Source organism: Cryptomeria japonica, chromosome 3 (genome assembly GCF_030272615.1).
Source record: "Cryptomeria japonica chromosome 3, Sugi_1.0, whole genome shotgun sequence".
In the NCBI taxonomy this organism is placed as follows: Eukaryota; Viridiplantae; Streptophyta; class Pinopsida; order Cupressales; family Cupressaceae; genus Cryptomeria; species Cryptomeria japonica.
This window is the reverse complement of record NC_081407.1, coordinates 611,527,348-611,555,341: the sequence shown is the minus strand read 5'-3', so window position 1 is coordinate 611,555,341 and position 27,994 is coordinate 611,527,348. Positions and strand designations below refer to the sequence as shown.

Here is a 27,994-nt window from a genome sequence, read left to right as displayed (position 1 = left end):
CAAGATAAAAACAAATGCAACAAATCAATCTGAACTAATCATCATACAATGATCACACGTGTCTCCATCATTACTACTCAATATTAGATATTATACCAAAAAACTTGATCGGTTAGGTTTTAATAGAAAATAACTCGTAGGGTTTACCGGTTACATAACATAGAAAGGTTTAACCCTTTACACTAGTTCAACCTACAAACTACCATATACCGATTTACAACATCTTCCTTAAAGTTTATCATACTGGTTATAAGACAATAGCAATAACAATAGTAACATCAACAATATCATGAATATCATTTGTTGGTTCAATTGACATCAATGACAACATATCATTAATGCAATCTATATGCAAAATGCCAATAATCTAAAAATTCCAACAATCTCCCCCTTTGACATTGATGACAATACAAATATCAATGCCTCTGATTTGTTGTTGTGGATTAGTGAATAGGAATCCTGGTTTACATTACCAAGTATTCATGATGCTCTTTCTATCTTTAATCTATCATTGGTTCACCTAATCAGACACATAATTCTTCTCCTCAATCACATAATTCTTCTCCCCCTTTGACAACAATGTCAAATTGAAACTAAAACATTTAATTCCAAATTCTCACTATGCATCAACATACTACAATGTGATGCTCCCCCTATGGTATACATCCACTTCCAAAAACAATCAATCCATGTAAGATTTTGCAAGTAATTCAAGGACTGATACAATTAGCATCATGCTCAACTGACTTCATGAAGTTGGACAACCCCCAATTGAATTCAAAGATACTCAAAAGTTGTCTTAGGCAGAGATTTGGTAAAGATATCTGCAAGATGCTCTTGGGTAGAAACATTCTCTAAGATAACATCTTTACTTTGAACTTTTTCCCTCAAAAATGATACTTGAATTCAATGTGCTTAGTCCTTGCATGCAAAACAAAATTCTTAGAAATATTTATTGCACTTGTATTATCATAAAAAATCTTTATAGGTTCTAAGATCTTCATCTTAAAACCTTCCAAAATGTGCCTCATCCAAATAGTTTGTGTGCAATTCATGTAAGCTGCAACATACTCAGCTTTCGTAGTAGATTGTGAAGTACAACTTTGCTTCTTACTACTCCATGAAATTAGCCTTCCTCCTATAAAAAATTCTCCATCAGTAGTACTCTTCTAGTCATCAAAATTTCCTACCCAATCAACATCAGTGTATGCCTTTAGATCAAAATTGCCTCCATATGGATAGCATAACTCATAGTCAGCTATACCTTTTAGATATCTAAAAATTCTCTTGGTTGCTATCAGATGTGCTTCCTTTGGATTTTTCTGAAATCTAGCAACTATACCAACTGCATGGGCAATACCTGGTCGACTGTGAACAAAATAGTATAATTTGCCAATAATTGACATGTATTCCTTTTCATTTAAAGACTTAGATGCATCTTCTTTGGACAATTTACAACCTTTAATCATTGGAGTTCCAACTAGTTTACAGTCACTCATGCTACAATTCTTCAAAAACTCTTTCACATATTTATATTGAGTAATGAAAATACAATTCTTCATCTGCTATAGTTGCAAGCTTATGAAATTTTTTATTTCCCCTACTAATGACATCTCAAACTCATTCTTCATTTCATCTGCAAAATTGTTGCTCATGACATCATTACCTCCAAATATAATATCATCAACAAATACTTCACTGACTAGTATTTCATCTCCTTCAGACTTGAGATAAATGTTGTTGTCATCACTAGTTTTTGCAAAGCCTATCTTCATCAGATGTGTATGAAGCCATTTATACCATGCTCTAGGTGCCTACTTTAATCCATACAAAGCTTTATGCGATCTGCATACTATGTCTTCCTTATCTGTCAATGCATAACCATCAAGTTGCTCTATATAAACCTCTTCTTCCAATATCCCATTCAAAAATGCAGACTTAACATCCATATACCTTGAACTTCTTATGGGCTGAAAATGCAGGTAATGTTCTAACTCCTTCCAGTCTTGCTACTGGTGCAAAAGTTTCACCATAGTCTTCTCCTTCTTTTGCATAACCTTTGCAAACTAATCTTTCCTTATTGCAAACTACAACACCATCTTCATTTAACTTGTTTTTGAACACCCATTTAGTACCTATAACATTCTTGTTTACCAATCGGGGTACCAGGGTCCAAGTGTTGTTCTTCTTAATTTGATCCAATTCCTCCTCCATTGCTTTCACCCAATGATCATCACCAAATGCCTCCTTAGAACTTCTAGGTTCAATGGTAGAGATCATGCAATAGTTCTCTCTAATTTTCCTTCTAGTTAGTACCCTAGCATCCTTATCCCTAATATTCTACTCAAGGTTGTGATTCAATCTCACATACCTAGGAATAACATGATCATTCTCATCAGGTTCAACTTTACATTGTCTTCTTCCTTTGGCTTTATTTGTTTTGGTTGAACAAGTACATCAGGATTTGCTTTACCAGTTTCTGATTTAAAATTTCAGGTTCCAAAAACAAAATTCAAGGATCTTCTTCCTTTCTCTCTTAACTGGTTCCTTATGAAATTTTAGGACATTCATCTATACGAACATCAACACTCTCAACAATTCTCTGTGTCTAGTTGTTGAACCATTTGTAGGCCTTACTCTTGGTGGAATAGCCAAGAAATATGCCTTCATCACTCTTACCTTCAACTTGCTTATGTAATCAGCTCTTTTGATAAAACATTTGCTACCAAATATTTTAAAATAACTAACATCAGGTGATATTACATACCAATACTCATAAGGTGTCTCATTCTTACCTCTTTTCAGTAGAACTCGGTTCATTATGTAGACTGATGTACTTACAGCTTCTCTCCAAAAAAATTTGCCACATTTCCTTGTGTCAACATAGTTCTAGCTGCTTCAACTACTGACCAGTTGTTCCTTTCTGCTATACCATTCTATTGTGGTGTCCTTGGTGTAGAAAGTTGTCGCTTGATACCATTGTCATCATAATACTTAGTGAATTCCTCAAAAGTAAATTCACCACCTTGATTTGTTCTCAGACATTTTATCTTTTTGCTACTCTCTTTCTCAACTAAGGCTCTAAATGCCTTGAATTTGCCAAAAGATTCATTCTTATCCTTCAAGAATGTGACCCACATCATCATTGAACAATCATCAATGAAGATCATAAAATATCTATCACTTGAAATGCTTCTAGTTCTTATTGGTCCACATAGATCTGTATGAACCAAATCTAACAAGTGCTCTATTGAGAAGGACTTGCCCTTGAAAGTTGAAGAATTCATCTTTCCTAACTGACATTCTTTACAAAGAGCATTAACTGGTTTGTCTAGCTGAGGCAAACCTATTACTGTCTTAGACTTTCTCACTTTAACAATGTTATCAAAGTTTATATGACAAAATCTCCTATGCCAAAGCCAGCTATCATCTATTTTTTCAATCAAACAGTTGCTAACTATAGGATTAAGATGAAATAGATTACCTCTGGTCTATTTCCTAGTTGCAATCAATTCACCTTTGTTGTCAAAGATTTTGCACTTTGCACATACCATTTCTAAACTCTAGTAGGTATCCTCTATCATTAAGTTATGCCGCACTCAGAAGATTGTGCTTTAGTCCTTCAACCCAATAGACATCCTCAACACTGCTCTTCCCATTAAGATAAATAACTCCCTTACCTTTAACCATATAGGGTGAGTCATTGCCAAATCTTACAACACCGCCATCAAATTCCTTCAAGGAAAGAAATTTTATCTGATCATCGGTCATGTGATGTGAATAGCCACTGTCAATGATCCAATCATCAAATTTATCCACCCTAGACACTAGTGCCTTCTGATCTGATATCTCTTCCTTAATAGCTACAAACACAATATCTTCACTAGCATCACCATCAAATTCTTCATCAGTAATACCACTGTCAATAGCTACAAGACAATCTCTCTTGCCTTTACCCTTATTCTTCTTAAATTTGTCTCTCTTGCATTCATTTTCACCATTAGGGAAATTAGCTACTATATGACCAATCTTATTGCAAGCAAAACATTTCAATAGTAACTTACCTCTATATTTTCAGTGCCTCTAGGCAGTCATTTTTCTAACAATGCTTCAAGCTCCACTAAACTGCATTCATCATCAACATCTTTGCTGGATCTAGATTCATAGCTATGGTTGATATCTTTACTTTTTCTCATAGATGGGTTAGAGATAGAAGCTCTGAATGCAGATTCTTATTTTTGTACACTACCATCATATCCATTTAGTTTAGAAGTAGTAAGTTTTCCAATGATAGAGTCAAGAGTTACCTTTGTTTTGTCAATGGATTTCAGCTCTTGAATAGCTGCAACTTGGATAGCATAGACCGGTAGCAGGGTTCTCAGTACCTACTGATCATTGTGGCATCTTCCACTTTCCCTCCTGCACTCTTTATTTCACCAACTATCTCTTTTATCCTTTGACCATACTACTGGATATTCTCACCTTCAGACATTCTCATGTCATCAAACTTTCCTCTTAAACTCTCCTCTTTAGCAATCTTAACATGTTCATCACTGCTATTAATCTCTTCAAGTTTTTTCCATACTTCTTATGCAGTTTCAAGACCATGAACATCTACATATTCATCATCAGATAGGGAACTGATAATAGCCTCTAATGCATGATGATTCTCTTGTTGTTCTTTCTTCTCATCATCAGTCAAAGTTCCAGTAGGTGTAGTATACTTAGTTTCTATATCATCCCAATATTGAATACCAAGACTCTTAATGTAAATCTTCATTCTGTCACTCCATATCCTATATTTATCTTTGTTGAACTTCAAACCTTCTTTCTTCATCATGATCTACAAGATCTTTTCCTCAAGCTGTTAGGCTTTAGGTTAAAGAGGACCTGAGATGCTCTGATACAAAATGATGGTATGATGAAAGAATATGTATCCGGTAGAATACTGAGAGTGGGGGATGAATCAGTATACTTAACACTGATACAAACTCCCAAACTCAAATTCAAACTCACAAAGTAAACTTTCACTTATCAAGATCAATACTCAACATCAACCAACATCGACCGGTTTGACTATTATGACAACTTAATAGTAAACATCTTAAATCTTGTAAACATCAAAAAATGCTTAATCATATGTCAACATATTCATCTCTCAATGCTTCCAATTATCATGCCTTATCAGAATAGTTAAGTAGTTAATTAAATCAACAAATAAGATCATAACCACAAAAGCATTCACCACTTGACACAAATATTTATACATGGAAAACCCAAATAGGTAAAAACCACAGTGAGATGAGACTCACAAGGATAGCTATCTGAACTCTTCTGGAGTTCACCCTATTAGGAGCCAAACTTGTTAAAGATTTTACAATAAGTCTTGTTAAGAACTAATTCTGGTTAGGAATCACCCGGTTAAGGGATTTACAAATATGCCTTGATGAAAAGCATAATACACTATTAGGAGTAACCTCACTGGAGGATTTGAGAATCCAAACTAATGGACTACCTTGTTAGAGGATTTAGAAAGTAACCAAGCTTGTTAGAGCTAACCCGGTTAGGGGATTTTAATTTCTGCTGTAATTGTTAGAAAACAACAAGTTTTCAAGATTTGTTTGAATAACACTACATCTTCTTGATCAGATCCTTCTTAAGCTTCAATTTTCCTTTACTCAAACTGTAAATCCATCTGTCGGTTAGGCAACCACACACTCAACTAGTTTCTGCCAATCTTGTCAACTTTTCCAAACACTTAAAAAAACAAGATCATCAGCCTTAAATACAAATCAACTAGGTTGGAAACACAACAAAAACCTAATTCTCATCATTGAGATTACAAACAAGTTGGTACAATCTTGACTGTTAGAAATCATAACAATCTCTTCACATTCTTCAAGAAAATTCCAACCACTTCATCAGACTTTGTAACTCATCACACGCTATGCATTAGATGCAATCCACTTTGCTCCTTTCCAAGATAACAAACAAATGCACCAAATCAATCTGAACTAATCCTCATACAATGGTCACATGTGTCTCCATCATTACCACTCAATATTATATCTTAAACCAATAAACTTGATTGGTTAGGGTTTAATAGAAAACAACCTGTAGGGTTTATAGGTTACATAACATAGAAAGGTTTAACCCTTTACATCGGTTCAACTTACAAACTACCATATACCAGTTTACAACATCTTCCTTAAATTTTATCATATCGGTTACAAGACAATAGCAATAACAACAATAACATCAACAATATCATGAATATCATTCACCGGTTCAATTGACATTAATGACAACATATCATTAATGCAATCTATATACAAAATGCCAACAATCTAAAAATGCCAACAGTCTGCAGTGTCTATCTTTGATTCTGATGAAGTAAAGAAACCTCTATTATCTCCTAAGAACTTAACCCATGCCTTTTGGGTCTCCTTTATTATCCCATTTATACTTCCTAGCATTAGATTGGTTATTCTATGTTTTTTGTTAAATACTTTTCTATCTGCCACCTCAAGTGTCCTTTCCATTTCCTTGAGAGTAATAGAAACACAAATAGATAACAATTCTTGAATTTTTATGTGTTTGTCTTCTTGCATTGTTGACAGTCTCCTAGCATCTAACATATCATATAATTCTGCCAGTATTTGATCTTCAATTTCTATTAAGGCTTTCTTATAAATATCCAAATATAATAATATTGCTTCCTCTACCTCTCTTTTTTCATCATCATCTAAATGTTCATAATAAAATTGTACATTCTTTAACATGCCATCCTTAGTTATTTCATCAACTAATTCTACACAAGTTTTTCATGGAATGATAGCTACATTACCAAATTGAATAGCTGCATCAATGTCATTCTTCTTCTTCCTTTTTGCAATAACGGATGGAGCTGATGGTGTTTCTTTTGGTGCTTGCTTCTTTGCTCGTTACTTGAATGTAACTTTCCTAACTGGTTGCCTTTTATCCTCTACTTTTGTTTCCTCAGTTTTCTTTCTTACAACCCCCTTGAATGCCAGGGGTGTGTCATCCTCAGATTTGGACTCAGTTGTAATAGACTCAGTGAACACTTCTAGTTCTTTCCTCTTCCTTCCTTTCTCTGGGACAACATCAATTAATTCTTTAGTGTCTTGTGAAACCTTCTCTACAAACTTTCTTTGTTTTCCTTCGTGCTTCTCTCTCTTCTTCTGGTTGAACTCTATTTCAACCTCTTGTGTTTTCTAATTTATAGTACCATAGGGCTTCTATGAATCATCAACAGGTGCATCAATCAATATTTTTGCATAAGCATCAAGGATCTCTGCATCAACTTCATAGCCCATTTCCTCAATCTAAATATTTTGGGGCTTAACCACTTCCATAAGTGTTTCAACTTTCTTCATTATGAAGCATATGTCAGTTGAATATTTCTCAACAATATGCTTAGGAACTCTTTCCCTATATTTCATAGACTTCTAGAATCCCTTAAAATATACCCATACTTTATCATCTCTCTGACTGCCTAAAGTAGCAATTGACTATTTCAATTGTCTCCCTATAGGGATATCAAATGCCCATTGCCTCTTCCCAAAACTTGGAGTGTCATTCATGAAAAATAACATTAAACAGAGAATTATGTTTCCATACTGAAAATTCCCTTTCTTTTCATGTTTAATCTTTCTTAGGCTTATTAATAACTCATCTAACATCAAACTGCATAGATCCAGTTTTTCATTTTCTCTCATCATTTTGTAAGCTGCAAAAATGTAGGAGCTAGAAACAGAATTCAGCTGGTTTGACTGAGTTACCTTATAATCGATGATCATGCTACCAAATCTGATGTTCGTGTCGGTAATAGTGCTTATTCTCATAGATCTTTTGATAGATGTCATGCTGGTGGTTTTGTTGACATAATCATTTGAAACCTTCTTATTTGGGCATTTCCCAACCTGTGGTAAACCAGTGATTGCCGTGATGGCTTCCTTGGTGATCTTGTAAGGTCTATCTAACTAGATAAACTCCTCATGTACTCTTCTCAAAACATACCTAATTATTTCATCTTCAAATTTCAGAATGTCCAGAATGTCGGTAAACCCTAAGTCTTGAATGTTCTTGTATGCCAGTTTAATTTTTCTATAATCTCCAATAAGCTAACTCATGTACATGCTCTTTATATCAGATGTCCCTAAATACTCAATGTGACAATGTATGTATACCCTAACATATTCAACATAAACAACTCCCTCTGGAACACAAAAAAATGCTCCAACTAAATCTTTCAGGGTAGCCACAAGTGGATACTGCTTGAAAATTTTCTTGGGGAGATCCTTGACTTTTACTATAGTCAGATTGGCAACAAAGATAGGAATAGATGATGATCCCACTTCCATAATTAAAAAAAATACCTGTTAATCGCTTCTAGTGAAACCCTTAACAAACTCTTCTAGTCACTAGTGAAATCACTCAAGAAGAAATTTGATTGCTCTGAAATGTATTTGATCACTCTGAATTGCTCTTAATCACATTGAAATCACTTTGAATGTAAGGTGATTAAAAATGAAGTGAATTCAACTTTTTACCCTCCAAGAAAAACCCTAATCTTTCATTGACATCAATGAATATCGGTGAAAGATACCAGATCTCAAAAAGAACATATCCATGCCGGATAAGAATCTCCAATGTATGGAACATCTTCCAGAACCTCTTACTAGGTTATATGCAGTATCTTCATGAATTTTTCCTATCCCTAAGGCATCTGCCTTAGTTACCAGATGAGCTACCTATCGGTGCAAGAGAAACCATCTCTGCTAGATAAGTAATCGGTGAATTTCCATCTCCTAATTGTTCTTAAGTTTTATTGACCCATCTCTAAGTATGATCTTGCCGGATTTCATTGACCTTTTCTTTCCCTTTCTCATTTGATCCTCCATTGCCAACCAGTGGATTTCTACTTCTACATAATTTAGCAATATGTCCAACCTGATTACATGCATAACATGTAACATTGTTCTTTTGAATTGCTTTGCTAAAATCGGTGAAATTGATCGACTTGCATTGATTAGCCATATATCAAAACTTTCCACATGCATAGCATTTAACATTCATTCTGCAATCTTCTATCTTATGACCATACTTATTGCATTTAGAACATTTACTGGGAGTAGAATTAGGGTTTTGATTTGCTTTGTTTCTACATTGCCTAGCCATGTGACCAAATCTATTGCAAACAAAACATCTACCATTAAATTTATAAGCATTAAATTGCCTTACCGATGTGTTCTAGTTTTGATCTTCATTAGCAATACAAGAACTATGTCCTTGCTCAAATCCAAGTCCATTGGAGTCTCCAATCTACCTTTGTCTCTTCAACAACTCATCTAGTTGTGCTAAACTAATCTTGGATTTTTCTATATACTCACTTGTTGTAGTTAGATCTTCTCTCAAAATTATCATTTGTCTCTCAAGCTCTTGTTCATTACTCTGGGATTGTACTAAATTGGTTCTCAACATATCATTCTCATGAACCAGCCTACCATATTCTTCAAATTTGTTCTTTTGGGATACAGCAAGATTTTCTTCCTTTTTCTTCCGGTCCTCAATTTCCTTAGACATTCTCATAGTTATAGCTTGCATTTCATTTCTCATAACCATGTTCTCCTGACTCAATTTTTGATATTTTTCCTTAAGCACATCTTTCTCTTCATCATCCTAATTTTGCAAAAGTTCCTTCCTCCTAGCTTGAACAAATGATAGTCTCTCCTCTAGGAAAAGAATGTATTCCCTAACATAATTCAATTCATCTTGTAGCTTTAAGTTCTTAAACCTTTCAACATCATAATCTTCAAGTGCCATCTCAAGTTGCTTCTCCAAACCCATGTCCATGGATTCCAGATTCAAGATCTTCCTCAAGCTATTAAACTTCCTCCAAGACACAAGTTACTGATACCAATTGTTGGAATCCAATAACACTAAGAGGGGGGTGAAACAATGCTATACCAGAAAGTTCAATTTTAGCCTTATTAAAATTTGCATATACCAACCAGTATACCGGTACATAAAAAATTGAAAGAAGTAAAGCAACCAATAAGCCAATCACATAAATGAGAACCATAACACACATAATTATACATGGAAAACCTCAAATAATAAAAACCACAGTGGGATTTGTGACCCACAATATCAATCCACTCGCCATATGAAGAGATATTACAAAATATAAGTGGCGTACACTTGCAGGAAGGCTTACAACCTAGAGCACACTGCTCAATCACAAAAGGAGCCTCACTGACTACATATAAATCAAGACTACAATCTAGAGAAGTGTTGAATTGCAACTGATAGCATCTTGCATGCCAAAATATAGTTCCAATTAAGCTCGGTCTATTCTGGTCTAAAAACCTAAACCCTTTACTAGAATATCCCTTACATAAATATCCTCAGATACATAATCTCTTTGATATATTTCACATCATATTACATCCACATCATATTACATCCACATCTGCATTATCATTACAATACCTTATCCATATCAAAATGATCTAGTCCAACTGACCTATATATCCTATACAACTTATCATGCCTTATGTCAGCTTACAAAGATTATTACAATATCAATTACATGTCATCTAGATAACATAAATACATGAATATCAAAAAAATTGCCAATTCAGATCCAAGAGATGTCAGCCTCCAATACCGATAACCATATTCTAAACCATGTCATCCTTTATTGTCGGTAACCAAAGAAATCCTTCTATCATATCAGTGTCGGTGTAGTGTCAATGAAGTTCCCACTAGTACACAACTAAACCAAAACATGAAGCCAAAACAAAATACCATGTTGCCATCAATGACAACATAGTGAAACCAACCAATTGAGTGTCAATAGCCAAAATTTCCATCCTTGAACTATAATTGAAATCCCTTATCCACCAATTGTCGTACACTCAAAATATTATGCATCAACCCTTCAACATAATAAACACTATTAGTATTGTGCTTACCATCCAATGATATTGTTCCTTTTCCTTTGATCATGCATGCTTTGTCATCTCCAAATCTAACCAGACCACCATCAAATTCTTGCAAAGATAGAAACTTCCTTCTATGTCCAGTCATATGATGTGAACATCCACTATTAATTACCCATTCATCCTTATCTTCAATTTTACCAGCAAGTGCCTTCTCTTCAGATACATTTCTCTTCTAGTGCTAGAACATCTTCCTTGATAGCCAAGAAGACCCATTCCTTTCCATTGCAGGAACCACTAGCAGAGTCAAGTGTCGGTTTATCATCAAAATCACTCACACCTTCCTCATCCACTATGTAGCATTATTTATCTATGTTTTTCTCATACTTATACTTGTTTTGATAACCATGATTAGGCTTAAAATATCTTCTATCTCTCTCTTCAAATCTTGAATTCCTTTCAGTACATCTAGATGCAAAATGACCTATCTTATTACATGCAAAACATTTAAAAGGTGTTTTTCCTTCATACTTACTTCTTACCGATCCTTTAGGTACTCTTCTAGCAAATAGGGCTTCAAGTTGCTCAAATTCATCATCTTCTCTCTACATATCATCCAATTCCTTTGCATAGAAATATTTCCATTTTTTCTTGCTGGTTGATGATGCAGATGCATGAAAAGAAGGTTCAGTCTTCATAGCTCCAGAAGGACCAAATTCTTCAAGCTCAAAAGCAGATAATTTCCCAACCAAGGTATCTCTATTGATAGAAGTATTAGCCATTGTTCTCAATTCATTAATTGTAGTAGCCTTCATCTTTTAAGTCAGTGGTAAAGATCTCAAAACTTTAGAAACTATTTCATCTTCACTCAGAGTTCCACCACAACATTGAATTCCTAAAACAATCGCATTTACCCTTTCCATGAATGAAGTAATCCTTCCATCTTCTTCCATCTTCAAGTTTTCATATCTCACCCAACAACCATCAATTTTAGCAATCTTCACAATAGGGTCACCTTCATTAAGAGTCTCCAGGTTGTCCCCTATAGCCTTTGAAGATGATTTTTCAGTTAATCTCATTATTTGCCGATCAAAAAGTGCACACAAGAGGGATTCTCTTGCTCTACAATCATTCTCAAGTTCCTTATCCAAGTTTTCCAAAGGAGGATTTCCAGATGTCGGATGATAAGGTGTAACACCATTCTCTGTGATTTCCAAAAATCTTCTTGCCAAGACATCTTAGATGATTCTCCATCTAAATCTTCCATACTCTGTAATTTGTTCCAATAATCCTAGGAATATCTCTCCGAAATATAGCAGTAGATGAACTAGATGAACCTGAACTGTCAGTCACCATAGGATTTTCCTCAAGTGGTTAAGCTTCTACAGAGAGGACCAAAGCTCTGATACCAATTGTTAGATAGTTTAAATAATTGGAAGACAACTAAGAGTGGGGGTGAATCAGTTGTCTCAAATTACTGAGACCTTAAGCAATTAAAACTTTAATATCATAACCCATGTAAAGCGGAAAATCGCGGTCGAACCCTAGTTGTTCTCCCCTCTTCTAACTCTGAGGAGAGAGAAGGGAGGTTCGCTAGGATTCGATGGGTTTTCACTTAGGGGGAAGACTTTACATTCAAAAGAGGGGTTGAAACTCATAAGATTCAATCCCACACAATGTAAGATTGGATGCTAAATGAACTTCAAGGGTTAGGAAAGCAAGGCTACCCTCTTTTGTAAAGAATGTTGATTAAGGGAATTAAGCTAAGAATGCATAGAAAGTCATAAAGATTCACTTATAAACTGAGTTTAGGTTATAGGATGAAGCTGCGGACCTGGAATTAGCAGTAAAATGCCGATACGGCACTGTCCTGCAAATTTGAGCAAAAGTTGTCGGGACGATGGCGCCCGGCGCCATGGTCCTCCGAAAAATCCGTCAAACAAAGGGGGATCGGTTCGTCTCTGCACAAGGATTCCAGATCTTCAATCTCAGCCGCGTACCTGCAACCTACACATAGAAAAGCGAAGACGATTGGGGGGTTAGGGATTAGGGGTTTGCCTTTAGGTCAAACCCCGGTTTTGGAATTAACCAAGAAATGAGCAAGAGCTGTAAATGTAAATGTATGTAAAACAAGTACTAATACCTTGTTCTAAGGATGTTGGTATCCTTATGTGCGAAGGTTTAGATGTTGTATGTTGTATGTTGTAGCATGAAGTAAGTGATCTCCTCTTCAATGGTTGAATCCTTGTCTTGAATGCAACACTTAGCCTTGAATGGAGACTTGAAATGATTGATTGCTTGAATGCTTGAATGCTTGAGTATAGTTTCCACGCTTTTTCCGTCATGTATATGTTCTCTCCCAAATGAGAGAGAAAAATGTAGTTTATATACTTGTCAATTAGGGCTGATAGACTGATTTTCCCGACCTTAGGCCGACCAGGGAAGTATATTTCCAAATTGCAATCAAAAAGACCCGATATCACTTAGGAAACCGGGCCCAAAATAGGACCCAGGGACCAGGGCGCTGGGCGCCCTGGTCCTGAGGGACCAGGGCGCTGGGCGCTCTGGTCCCACCTCCGGGACAGCGGGGTGCAAGGAGGTTCAGGCCAATGGTGCTTGAAAAATGCAGTTTTTGGTGTCGTGAGCAAGTTTTGGGGTCTCCATTCAGGTTGCGTGTTGCGTCGCCATCGTGAAGACCAAAATGCAGTCGAAATTGCAAGTGTCGCAATTTTAGGACGCTACAACCCAAAAGATCAAATACCAGAACATAGCGAATCATAATCCAACTACAATAAAAACACCCTACTGGGACCAGAAGGATACCGGTAAAGTAGCCAAAATAGCTACTGTTGACATCAATGACAAAACATCAATGCAACACAATCAATTCCTCCAAATGGCCAACATCTTTCAACTCTACTAGGTATATGTGCCAAGTTGTGGTATCAAAAGGGGGTCTTAAGATGCCACTTGTTTTCTAAAATCAACAAAGTTTGATTTTCAATGACAAATTGAACATAATTACACTCCAAATTTGAAGATGCAATAAGAACAAGAGTTGGAGTGCTTCGAGTCTACTTTCTAAACTACTAATTTATTTTGAAAATGGTGGAGATTAAGGGCTTTAAAAAGGGGGGCCACAAAAAGTGGTCCTATTTTTATGCAAAAAACATAACATAGCATCTATTGTGGCCCCCCTAAAATGTTAACTTTTTTTTTTAATTTTTAAAATCACTTCAGTGAAAAATTAGCTAACACCTTGTAGTTTATGCCAGATTTTCAGCTAATTTTTTAATGATATATAATTTTTTACTAATTTTCGAAGTGGACACATCTTGAAAAATAGAAATTTGAGCGTGCTACCCCCTAAAATCATTGAAATCTAATAAAAAATCATAACTTTTTTTAAAATTGTGTACAATGGAGTCTACTTTCTAAAAATATAAGTTTTTTCAAAATCTAATGAACGTGTAAAAATCTATACCCAAAATAGTGCATGTTGGTTTTTGACAAAAAACAAACACACTGACAAAAGAAATTATAGATGAAAGACTTAATGAAATCAAAATTTGAAATAAATTACATTGTTGGATAGCTAAGACAGAGCTCAAGTTTAGCACGATATTTATTTTTAACTTCATTGAAACACATGCAAACCTGACGGAGAGCACGACCAAAAATATGTCAAAATTTTCAATATTCTAATAAAAATCTATCTCTAGCCTGAAATGGTTGTCCAAACCTTTGGGTTGGATTCCAAAGGCAAATCCAACCCATAGGTTTGGTGTTTCCCAAAGCGGGCCATTTGGTGCATGCCAAATATGGCAGTCTCCCAATTTGGTGTAGGCCAAATGTGATCAATGTGTTTTCCCATTTGGCACATGCCAATTGTGGTCCATATTTCATATTTAGCGCATGCCAAATAGGGAGAGGACCAAATGTGTACATAGAAACAATGTTTAGTTGAATTTTTGGAACTTTATCTACACTCAAACTCTCTTTCTTGTCCTATCTACCTCACTTTCTCTTCTTAGCCCCATATCTACCCTCACCCCACTCTAACATTGATTCTCTTAATCATTATGTATTCCTCCCACCCTCTCTCCCCATATATACCCATATTTCCTTGCCTCTTCACCTCAATACATATCCCTTCTTATCCCATTAGCTATCTCTCTCCTTTTATATCTATTTGTACCTATTGTGTCTCTTATCAATCCCTCCTTAGGCTCTAAGTAAATCACCTCTATTTCCCTTTTGTATATTTTTCTCTCCCTCTTTAATTCTCACCCTACAGGTACTTGCCCCTCTTTCTTTCTTTGTGAACCCTCCCCCTCACCTATATCTACCTTTACCATCTCTAAGTATCTCAAAAAATCACCATCTACCCCTCCTTCCCTCTTTCTCTTTGTTCCTTTGTCTCTCATTTTATATCTGACTCCCCTCTCTTAATTATGGTCTCTCTCTCCTCTCTCTCCACCTGTCAAGGTATCCACCTCTATCCATATCAAATTGAGCTCTCAATTTTTCCATATTCATCCTTGTCCAATAACCCTCCTCTATGAACTAGATATCCCATTCCCAACCTTTATCTCTCTTCACTCGTAGTTCCATATCTCTCTATGAGCTAGATCTCTTATTCTCTCTCCCCTTGCCTCTTATAACCCTTCATTCTTATATCACTACTCTTATTTGTCCCTCCCCTCTCTAACTCTCAAAATTCCCTTATTCCCCTATCCCGTTGTATCTCCCTCTCCATCCTTACACCCATCTCATTCCCTCTCTCACCTCTTTCCCTCAATCTCTCCCCCACTTTCTTCACGTTTACCTCTCTATCCCCCCCACCCTCCTTAAACCCCCATTTCACCTCTCTCTACCCTTTGATCTTCTTACCTCCCTTCCCCTCTATGTCCTTTATCCCTAAGTATCTATTTCCATTCATGTATATCTCTCTATCACCCCTACCCTCCTTAAACCCTCATCTCTCCTCTCCCTCCCCTCTACGCCTCCCACCTCCCTTCCCCTCTATGTTCTTTATCCCCATCTCCCACATCTCTCTCTCCCCTCTAGCCTCTCACCTCCCTTCCCCTCTATGTCCTTTATCCCCAAGTATCTTATTCCCTTCATGTTTACCTATGTATCCCCCTCATCCTCCTTAATCTCTCATCTATGCCTCTCACCTCTCTTCTTGTCTATTTTCTTCATCCACAAATATGTCTTTTCCTTCATGTTTACATCTCCATCCCCCCACCCTCCTCAAGCTCCCACCTCACCTCTCTATCCCCCCACCCTTCTCAAACTCCCACCTCACCTCTCTCTCCCTTCTATGCTTTTGACCTCCCTTCCCCTCTATGTCCTTTATCCCCAAGTCTCTCGTTCCCTTCATATTTACCTATGTATACCCTCCACCCTCCTTAAACTTCAATACCTATCTCTCCCTTCTATACCTCTCAACTCCCTTCCCATATATGCCCTTTATCACCAAGTCTCTTAGTCCCTTTGAATGTTTACCTCTATATCCCCCCCACTATCCTTAAATGCCCATTTCACTCCTCTAGGTTTCTCACATCTCAAAATCTATCTCAATAGTTAAATCTCCCTAGGTTGGCCCATATTTATCTCCCTTCCCTTGTATTTCCATCTCTCTCTATGAACTAGATCTCATATTATCTCTCTCCCCTTACCTCTTCTCTCTCTTCATTCTTATAGATACATACTCTTATTTATCCCCCCCTCTCTATCTCTCACTATTCCCTTATTCTCATATCCCTCAAGCTATCTCCCTCTCTATCATTACACCCATCTAATTCCCTCTCTCACATCTTTCCCTTATTTTATTCCTCACTCCCTCCTCTCTCTAATGGTATGATGAAAGAAAAAGGGTCTTGTCAACTACTGAGAGGGGGGGGGAGTGAATCAGGAGATAGAAAAACTGATATTAACTTTCACCAATCTCATAATCAACCTCTCAAAACCAAATATTAAATTACAAATTAAACCATCTAACTATAAATGCAATATCACTGTCAGGTTCAACCGGTTGACTATTACAATAGATTAACAGTAAACAACTTTAAACTCATAAGCATCCAAATACTTTTACTGATATAAGTAAAAACTTATTTCATATTGTTGTTGGTTATCATAACATATCAAGGTGGATTAAGTAGTTAAGGAAATAAAACATAGAAAACATAACCACAAAAACATTCACCACTTGACACAATATTTTGACGTGGAAACCCAAATGGGAAAAACCAGGGTGAGATGAGACTCACAAGATAACTATTTGAACTCTTCTAAAGTTCGCCCTATTAGGAGCCAAGCCTGTTAAAGATTTACAAAAATTCCAATTAAGAACAAATCCTATTAGGGACCACCTAATTAAGGGATTGACTATAATGCCCTATTAGAAGCAATACCCTGTGAGGAGTAACCTTGTTAGAGGATTTGCAATCCAAGCTAATGGACCACCTAGTTAGAGTATTTGAATAACACTAAGCTTGTTAGATCTTACTCGGCTAGGGGATTTCAACTGCTATAATTGTTAGAAAATAATAGGGGTTTGCTGATCTATTTGAATAGCACTACACTTGCTTGTTCAGATCCTTTTTCATGCTCATATCTGCCTTTACAAAAACTGTAGATACATCATCCAGTTCAACAACCACACACTCAACTAAAAATTTTCCAACTCTGAAAATAAACAACTCATCGACCTTATCAACAAATCAATAGGTCGGTAACACAACAAAAACCCAATGCTCTCATAGAGATTACAAACAAGTTGGTTCAAGTATGTGGTGTAGGAGCACCTAGGTCCTAATTTCCTTATTTTTGCAAATTTTGGCTTGTACTAACCTTAGCCAATTCAGTGGTGAATAAGGACTCTAGGAGGGTCCAAGAGTGAGTATTTTGGAAATGTGGGTCTAGGTGGAGTTCATTTTATCTAGGTTTGCATTTTTGTGTAGTTAGTGTGTTTTGAGTAGTTTTGACCTTTTTGGTTCATCAAAAGTGTCAAAATTTGACAAAAGCCTTAGAGGGGGTTAAGTAAGCCTTAGAAATGTTTAAGATGTCATATCTGATGACTAGGTATAGGTCTCTTAGGTTGGAGAGATCAAAAGTGTCAAAAACACAAAGTTGCAAAAAGTTGCAAAATGTTGTCATGACAACTTTTGCTTTGAAGTTGGTTAGTGGTGGATTTCAGGATTGCTCAATGCCATGGAAGGATTCCACATGTGGAAAAAATATATAGACCTCCTCCTACATGTTTTTCAAGGTTGGTGTACTTGGATTTTGAAAGCAATAATCAAAATACAAGATTTTGGACTACACTTTTACATTGTTTTTGTCAATTTTGCGTTCTTGTGAAAGCTTAATGGATTGAATCCATGAATCCAAGGAGGGATTGAGATTTAATAGTGTGTTTCATAGTAGGCTTTTCATTTTCAATAATTGTAATTACTTTTTACTACTATTGAAGTGATTTGATTCACAAATAGCTAGTTTTGGCTTGTAAATAGTCTTTTCTTTGTAAATATGGTTGCCCCATGAATCCCACACGTGCTGCCATCATGGCTAGTTGAGGTATGGTTGGCAACCTTCTATATAGTGTAAATATGTAGGTTCAAGTGTTTTTGAAGTGTTTGATCATGACTGACACCTCTTCCTAGGCAAGTCCCGGGGCAACCCGGTTAGGAAAGAAGAGGTGAAGAAGTGTTGACTAATACATAGGTGAAAGGAAAAGCACCATTTCTAAATTTGGAGGAGTTCATGGAGTTGGGACAGAATTTTATCAACAAGGAGGAGCCTTAAATATTCCATCTCATAGAAAAACCTCAAATTGCCTACTCACTGCTGGTGTAAGCCCTTGAAAACCCTACAAACCCTCAATTTTAGGGTTCATACCTTGTACGGTCAGACTAGAGCCTAAAACCACAAAAATATATTGGGCTTGGTATATCAATAAGGGAAAGAAAAACTTGTTTGGGGGTTCTTTGAGTCAATTTCCTCCAAGCCCTAAAAAACCAGTCTAGGAGGACCAATTAGGTCTAATTCCTTGTAGCCCTTTTCTGGGCAAGATTGTGAAACCGGTAGGAAATCTTAAGATTGCAAACTACCAAAGGAATCCATATGCATCAAAAACATGTTAAAAGACCCTAATGCACCTCTGCAACATCTCGTGTTAATTGGGGGTCAAAATGACAAGATGAGGCTAAGAGGCTAAAATTGAGCACTAAAGAAGCATAGTGAATTGATAGGATTCCTAACCAAAACACCTAAAGCAAACACCCTAGAATGGACAAGAACCAAACCCTAGAAGAGAGTGAGAGGGACTTGGAGGAATAGAGAGAAACTAGGTTTGGTGAGTTGGTGGAATTGAGCAACATCAACTAAGGAAGTGTTGAGCAGGCTAGGTAAACCCCATCAGTATGACCGTTGGATTACATAATAATCTCTATACATTATTCAAGAAAGCCTTGACCACTCCTTGATCACAACTTCATCAAACTCAGTAACTCATCACGTGCTTTGCATTACATGCAATATACTTTCTCATTCCCTAGACAAAAACCATAATCTCAATCCACCAAACACACTTTGAAACTCTCTTCATACAATATGCATACATATCATAATCATTACCGCTCATCATCAGATCATAAAAAAATACAACCAATTCACCAAACTTAATCGGTTAGGGTTTATCAAATCAATAGGTAGGGTTTATCGGTTCATCTCTCAAATACTTAGCAATACCAGTTCACTCCACAAACTCACCTACCGATTATAGTTTCCTTCATTAGCTCTTCCTACCGGTTACAAAACAACATTATAACAATATCATTACTGGTTAATTGACATCAATGACAACAAAACATTTCATTAATGTAATCTTCACACACATGACAACAATCTCTCCCTTTGGAATTGATGGCAATACAAATATCAATACCATTGATTGCTATGATTGTGAATAAGAATCTTGGTTTATATTTTTCCATGTACTCTCCTTGTCTTCAACTGGTAGCTGGCTATAGATCTTCTCTTTGCCAATCATACAATTTTTCTCCCCATAACCACATATTTCTTCTCCCCCTTTGACAACAATACCAAAGTAAAAGTAAAACATGAAATGTCAAACTTAACTATTCAACATCAACAACCTGCAACTTGGTGCTCCCCCTATGGAATAACTCCACTCCTACATCAATCCTACTATAAAATTCTACAAGGAGCTCCAGGACTAATGTACTCTACATCATTCTCAATTCACTTCAAGAAGGGGTACACCCCCTAGCTGACTTTTAAGATACTCAAAAGTAGTCTTAGGTAGAGGTTTAGTAAAGATATCTACAAGCTTCTCCTTGGTAGAAACATGCTCCAAGATCACATCTTTACTCTATACTTTTTCCCTCAAGAAATGATACTTCAAATCAATATGCTTGGTTTGTGCATGCAAAATAGGGTTCTTGGAAATATTTATGGCACTGGCATTGTCACATAAGATCTTTATAGTTTTTGTAAACTATATCTTGAAACCCTCCAAAATGTGCCTTATCTGGATAGCCTGGGTACAATTCATATAAGCTGTAACATACTTAGCTTCAGCAAAAGATTGTGATATACAACTCTAGTTCTTGCTACTCCATGAAACAAGTCTTTCTCCAAGAAATAATGCTCCATCAGTTGTGTTTTTCCTATTATCAACATCACCTACCCAGTCTGCATCTGTATACACCTTCAAGTCAAAGTTACCTTCATATGGATACCATAATCCATAGTCAATAGTGCCTTTAAAATATATAAATATCCTCTTGGTTGCTATCAAATATGTTTCCTTAGGATTCTTCTGAAATATAGCAACTAGACTAACTACATGAGCTATATTTGATCTACTATGACGAACATAGTGCAATTTCCCAATCATTGACCTATACTACTTTTCATCAGCAAATGTGGCTTCATCTTCCTTAGACAATTTGCATCATGTAACCATTGGTGTCCCAACTAGTTTACAGTCACTCATACCAAATGTCTTTAATACCTCTTTCACATACTTAGACTATGTGATGAAAATACCACTCTTCATTTGCCGAATTTGCAAGCCTATGAAATTTTTTATCTCTCCATCTAGAGACATTTCAAACTCACTTTTCATTTCATTTGCAAAGTCATTTCTCATGTCATCATTTCTTGCAAATATGATATCATCTATAAACACTTCACTAACTAGTATCTTATCTCCTTCAGAATTGAGATATATGTTTCCATCTTCATTGGTTCTCTGAAAAACCTATCTTCATCAAGTGTGAATGAATCCTTTCATACCATGCTCTCGGTGCTTTCTTTAATCCATATAATTCCTTGTGCAATTTGCATACCATGTCTTTTTCATCATTCAGAGCATAACCATCTGGCTACTTAATGTATAATTCTTCTTCTAGTATTCCATTAAAAAATGTTGACTGCACATCCATCTAATATACTTTGAATCCTTTATGTGCTGAAAATACAAGTAAAGTTCAGACACCTTCCAGTCTAGCCACTGGTGCCAAAGTCTCACCATAATCTTTTCCTTCTTCTTGTGCATAACCTTTTCAAACCAATCTAGCTTTTTTCAGACTACTAGACCATCTTCATTCATCTTGTTCCTAAATACCCACTCAATACCTATCACATTTTTATTCACCGGTCTGGGTACTAGGGTCCATGTATTGTTCTTCTCAATTTGATCAAGCTCCTCCTCCATATCTTTGACCCAATGATCATCTCCAAATTCTTCCTTATCAATTCTAGGCTCAATAGTGGAGATCATGCAAGAATGATTCATTAAGTAAATCATCCTTGATGTCAGCTTCCAATGAAGTATTGATGCCAATGTCAGTGTTGGTGTCGGTGTAGCCCTAAATGCTTGAAAGTTAGTATCTGTTGGTATATGCCTCCTAGTGCTAATATATGACTTCCATCCGATCTTGTTGCCATCAATGACAATAAAATTAATCCAATGAGTGTCAATTACCAACAATCTCCCCCTTTGGCATTGATGGAAACACTCATGTAAAAAATGGATTCCTTGCCGGTATGCTCCCCCTGAGAAATACATTCCATCTGATATCCTAATATCCTTCCCATGTGTTTTTATCTAGTATTCTTTGATATTTTTCACATATATGCATACTCCCCCTTTGACATTAATTCCAAAGACTGGTGAAAGAATTGAAATAATTTCATAACAAAAGAATAAATGAATATTGTTAGTTTCACTAGAGCTTAATCATCTTCAAGATTTATGGGTATGCCTTTTGCAATAACTTAAGATATGTATCCCGGATGGTTTTAAAAGTATCATAAATGGATGCTAGTCCACTTAGTAAGTGGGCATGAGTTTCCTTCTCTTGGACATATGTTGGTGTGGGTTTAGATATCATTTCCATGCACTCTCTCTTATGAACACCCAATGAATCTAATCTAGGACTTACCATTCCTTTAAGACTTCTTTCTCTTTGCATTATTTTATCTCTCTCCTTATCAAAAGAAAAAATTTGGTTCTCCAAGGAAAAAATTTATCCATCAATAGATGTGGTCAGTGCAATCAATCCATCTAAAGAGTTAGCAATTTTAGCTATCTTATCATATAAATCCTTTAATCTTCTATCTATATTAGTTGTAAGAATTTCTATGTTACAACATGTTAGGATTGATGACAGTCCCAAAGATACTGAGAGGGGGGGGGGAATCAGTATCTAACTAGTTTTCTGAATATTTGACTTATTAAGTATTTTGCATTCCAAAACAGTGTAACGGTAAATAAGAATTAATGCAGTAAATAGGAACAATAAAGAACATAGAAAACACACCATAACACAAGATACCCAGTGTGGGAAAAACCTTGGTGGGAATTGTGATCCACAATATTCACTCATTGGCCAATGAATGGATATTACTTACAATGTGGTGCACATGCAGGAAGGCCAACTGCCTAGAGCTCACTACTCAATCTACAAAATAGAAGTCTCACTGACTTACAAAATGGATTATGAGAATCCAATACAATGTACTACTTCAAATCAACATCTTCTATGTCAGGTTCAGTACCAGTTTAAGCTCACACTATAACCATAAACCTTATACAAAACCTATCATATGCATTTGTATATATCTCATCTCCTATATCCTCTCTAATGTCTCTCATATCAAAATGATTTAAAAGATCTCATACATATATGAGTCTATTACAATATGCCATGTCGGCTTTACAAAAAGATATTTACAATTAAATACAATAAACAAAAGTTTGTTCCTATTGGCTGGAGTGTCGGTATGCATTGTTGCGGCTGTCGGTGAAGTGCTTGCCGGTGGTTTACCAGATGAATCCCGCAAGGTTGCCTGAAGGTTTCCACAAGGTTGCCAGTAGGTTTCCATCAATGACAACACCATCATTTCTGACTAGAGTGTAGAATGCCAACAATCTCCCCCTTTGGCATTGATGACAACACTCATGAGAAAAATAAAAAAATGTTCCAAAAATGAAGTCCAAAAATTTACCAAAAATGTGTGCTCCCCCTGAGTAGATGATTTCCTCTTATTAGCCATTTTTCTCTATCCACTACTCCCCCTTTGACACCAATGACAAAGGTTGTCAAAAATTGTCAAATGAGTGCAAAATTTCACCTTAAGGTTTGTAACCGGTTGGTTACAATCTGAAATATATCAGCCAAAACCAAGTTTAAACTTTGCATGAATCTATCGCTATCATTCATGGTTGCCTCAGTTCTTTGGATTGTATTGGGGAGATGATGCATATGCTCCTCCAGTGACCTTTCCCCTTGAATTAATGCCTTAAAGATCTCATTCCTTAGAGAGAGATAAGGTTATCCAATTTAGGACTGAGTTTATACTTCAGCTCTCTGGTATTTGCCTTTATCCTTTCTTTTTCTTTCTCCAATTTCTCCAACTTTTCCTCAAATCTTGCTATCTCTTTCTCTATAACTGATATAGGTTCGGATGAACCAATGATGATATCAGCTATATCATTAATTTCATTTTGTACTCTTCTTATTTCTTTCTCAATGTCCTGGGTCAATAGATGTGGCTTGCATGTTTCTCTATACAATTCCTTATACTCCAAAATTGTTGTATTTAGTGCTGGTAAAAGTGTGTTAATGTGTTACATGCAATTCTTTATTGTTTCCTCAAAGAATTTTTATTTTTCTTTTTCTATCTTTTCTTTGAATGTTTCCTCATTTATTTGATCAAATGTTATTACATTTCCAGTAATGAATTTAGACAATGTGTCTAACTGACTTAAAGAATCCTTTATGTTATCTATATTGCATTTTGGTGCAATCATCTTAAGAATAGATATAGTATCATCAATTGCCTTGTAGGCCAAAGCATTACAATCAGTTATCTTTTTGATTGAGTCCAAAAGTACTTCAGTCACATTTGTAGGTTTGAATTCACTTAGTGAAGTACCTGATGTCTGACCAACTACTTTTACTATCTCAATACTTGTAGTATTAGTAACCAATTTGCTTGTATCAACCTTCGATGGATCAGTCTGAGTTTGCATTTCTACTAGAAATGGTTAGGGTTTCTTAGTGATTATCGGTTTTTCTATCTCAACATATACCTGTGCCTCTACCAATTTCTCTGTGTTATCCACTATCGGTATCTTTGTCTTTGTCAGTTTCTCTGTGTCAGTATCTACACTACCAATATTTATTCCACTATCCAAAGGTTGCTTTGTATGCACTGTTTGCTCCATTTTCTCTACTTTCTTTGTTTGTATTCCAACCTCAATATTTTATGCTGGTTGCTTAGCAATGTTTCTAGTATTATCATTCTTCACCTCTGTGCTATCCTTATCCACAATAATGTTTACTTCTTGAGTATCAATATTCATTGTGAATAGAATTTCTAATTTAGGGTTAGTGTCCTCATGTGTTGTGTCAATGTTTTCAGTAGCCAGTATATCATCACTGTTTATCGGTGAAGTAGCCAAGGGTGGTGGTAGGTTGTCAGTTATTTTTATGTTTGGTATTACACCAACCTTACCTTTTCCTTTGTCTCTATCCTTTTGATATACCTTGAAGGTTTTCTTGGGTTTGTTCAATTCTTCCTATTTTTCATTTTCTACAAAAAAGATCCCATTTATCTATTGTTTCCTTTGTAATTTCATTGGCTCTTCTAGCCATTAGGCTCACATGTCAATGACCTCTTGCAAAAGTTGATTTGTTAGCTTCACTAATTAGTTCATCAATCTCTTCTTTAGAGTTAACTGAATGTACAGCTAGTAGTTTTTCAATCTTAAGTTTCTTATCTAACTCCATAACTGCAATCCTCTTTGCATATAACCTTCTATACAATTCATTTGGAAAATCATCTACAACTTCTGTTAACACTTTCTTGTAAATGTCTAGATGTAGAATTATGTTGTTCTCAATACTTTCCTTCTTAGAATCAGTGAATGTATTATACGGTTTAAGCACATTTGCCAAGTTTCCTTCATCAGTGATTTTACTCAATAAGTTATCCAAAGGTGGTATAACCTATTTTTGTTTCTTCTTGGGTGTCAACTTCTTTGTTGGTAGTCTTACCGCCTATTGCTTCTTTCTTATTTTCTTTGGTGAAGGAGAGGGTACCGGTGAGGGTTTTCTCTTCCTATCAACTCTCTTGAACTCAACAGGTATTTCACATTCAGATGATGTACCAATAGGTGAGATATGTGCCCCCGGTTGTAATCCTTCTAGTTCACTTTCCTTTATTCCAGTAATGTTCATGATGTTTTCTTTGATTTCCTTTACTTGTTTTGTTGCACTCCTTATGTACTTTTCTCTTTTCTTTTGTTGTTTCAATGTCTGTACACTACTTTCAATTGTTTCTGCATTACCAAAAACTTATTATGTGGGTTCTTTAGGTGCTTCTAATAGGGCTTTAGCATAAGTCTCAATAATATTTGCATTAGCCTCATACCCCACTTTAGTTACCCATACAGTTTTAGGAAGAACTACTTCCATCCACATTTCATCCTTTTTAATCACAAAGAAGGTTTCCTTATCATATTTGTCTAGTATACTTTGTGGTAGTCTCTCTCTTGTTTTCATTTTGGTTTGGAAGGTTTTGAAATACTCAGTTATATTGTTTTCCTTATCACTATCTATGCTGATGAAGGCTTCTTGTAACTGTTTGCCTACCGGTATGTCATATCCAAAATCTTTCTTCCCAATACCGGGAACTTCTTTTGAGAAATACAACATAAGACATACCAAAAGATTACCAAAATGAAATGTTCCTTTCTTATCACCTTTTATCTTTTTCAGGTTGTCTATTAATTCATCATTTAGCCACTCACACACATATATTTTTGAATCATTATTTACCATATCATAAGCACTTTTAATGCAAAGACTACAAACTGAATTGAATCAGTTTGCATGTGTGGTTTTGTAACCTAAGATCAAACTGATGAATCTGACATTTATATCCTTGATGTCATTTACTCTTAGGGATCTACAATCAGATGTTGCTCTTGTTAAGGTCATGACTGTGTTGTTAGGTACCTTCTTTGTCTTGTCTGGCATACTACTGGTGGAGGGTAAACCTATCACTACCCTAATTGCTTCCTTGGTGAGTTTGCAAACTGAATCTAGCCAAATAAATTCTTCATGTACCCTACTAAGGACAATTCTCACTACCTCCTTAGGAAATTCAGGGATGTCCAAGATTTCCATAAAACCTAAGGTCTCAATAATTTTGTGCTTAGGTTTGACATTGCCATTTTCATCACAGACAATGGTTCTAAACATCTTCAATACTTCCTCAGAACCTAATTCCTTAATATTGTAGTGAATGTAAATTCTAGGGTCTTCAACATAAGCTACACCTTTAGGAATTTTTGAAAATGCACCTATGGAATCATCTTGCTTAGCTATTTCAGGAATGATTTTGAAAATGAGCCTAGGGCATTTTACAACTTCCATAATAGTAGGGTTTTCAATAAATTCTAGAGTAGAAGAGGAAGCCATTTGAAAAATACCTTAAGTTGCTTGTGTTATCACTGATTAAAAATGGGCTTTTCCTTTCCCATAATTGGCTATGATTTTGAAGTCTTGAGTAAGGCGCATTTTCAATTACTTCAGCTCTATGTTAGGTCTTAGGGGTTTAGGGTTTTTTTTAATTTTAAATCATCTAATGTCTGATAAAAACCCTCTGGTTTCTATTCTTTTGTTACTTTATCCACTTAAGTAATGGGTCGTGGGATCGTGGGAAGTGTCCCCCCCTTCTTTTTTTTTTTTACCTAGGCAGTCATGTGAATTAATCGCAAAAGTTTATGCCTTATGTGTATTCCTCCTAAAGTTGTCGGGCCTGGTAAGTAGTGCGCATCTTGTGGATGGATCTATGCCTTTTGCTATTTTGCTAGGTGAAGTTGCACGTAGTTTAAAACTAGCGAAGTTGTGAAAATGACATGGCATGTCAACTAGATGGTCTAGCTGGTCAAGAAGGCAAATAGAGTGGCAGCACGTAGCATAAGCTACAATAGTCAGCAAGCTGGGATTAAAGGTTAAAAGGTGGGTCCCAGAGGTGAGTCAGGTCGCAAGAAGGAGATGACCTAGCAGATACAGGTGTCAAGAATTAATCAAAGTCCAGTGCTTTCTCTCAGCAAATGAAAAACTATCATGTCAGCTCTGAAGGTGACTAGACGCCAGGTGTTCAAAGTTGAGTCAGAGGGCCCACACCTCCCAGAGTCTATTCAGATGGTTAAGCGTCGGGCAACTAAAAAATGATCTGATGGCTTGCATGATTTTGCAAGGGTAAGATGCTCATGCTTTACACCTTGTGAAATAGAAAAAGTAAAAGGGGACCGTCCATGTGTCATGATAGATGATAACGTGTCCATGGGCACATGGTTTTAGAAGAAGTCATGGGCCCGCGAAGGTGGAACCGGCAGTATAAAGGAAAGACACACGACCGACGTTGAGTTGAATGCAAAAGGTTTTTCAAACCTAGTGGTTGAGTGCCAC

At 36.1% G+C, this 27,994-nt stretch overlaps 1 pseudogene; it reads right to left on the bottom strand.

Moving 5' to 3' along the window:
* The window catches only part of LOC131073067 (light-independent protochlorophyllide reductase subunit N-like), a 113,799-nt pseudogene extending 89,061 nt beyond the window's left edge, over positions 1-24,738 (bottom strand).
* Positions 24,739-27,994: the final 3,256 nt, after the last annotated feature.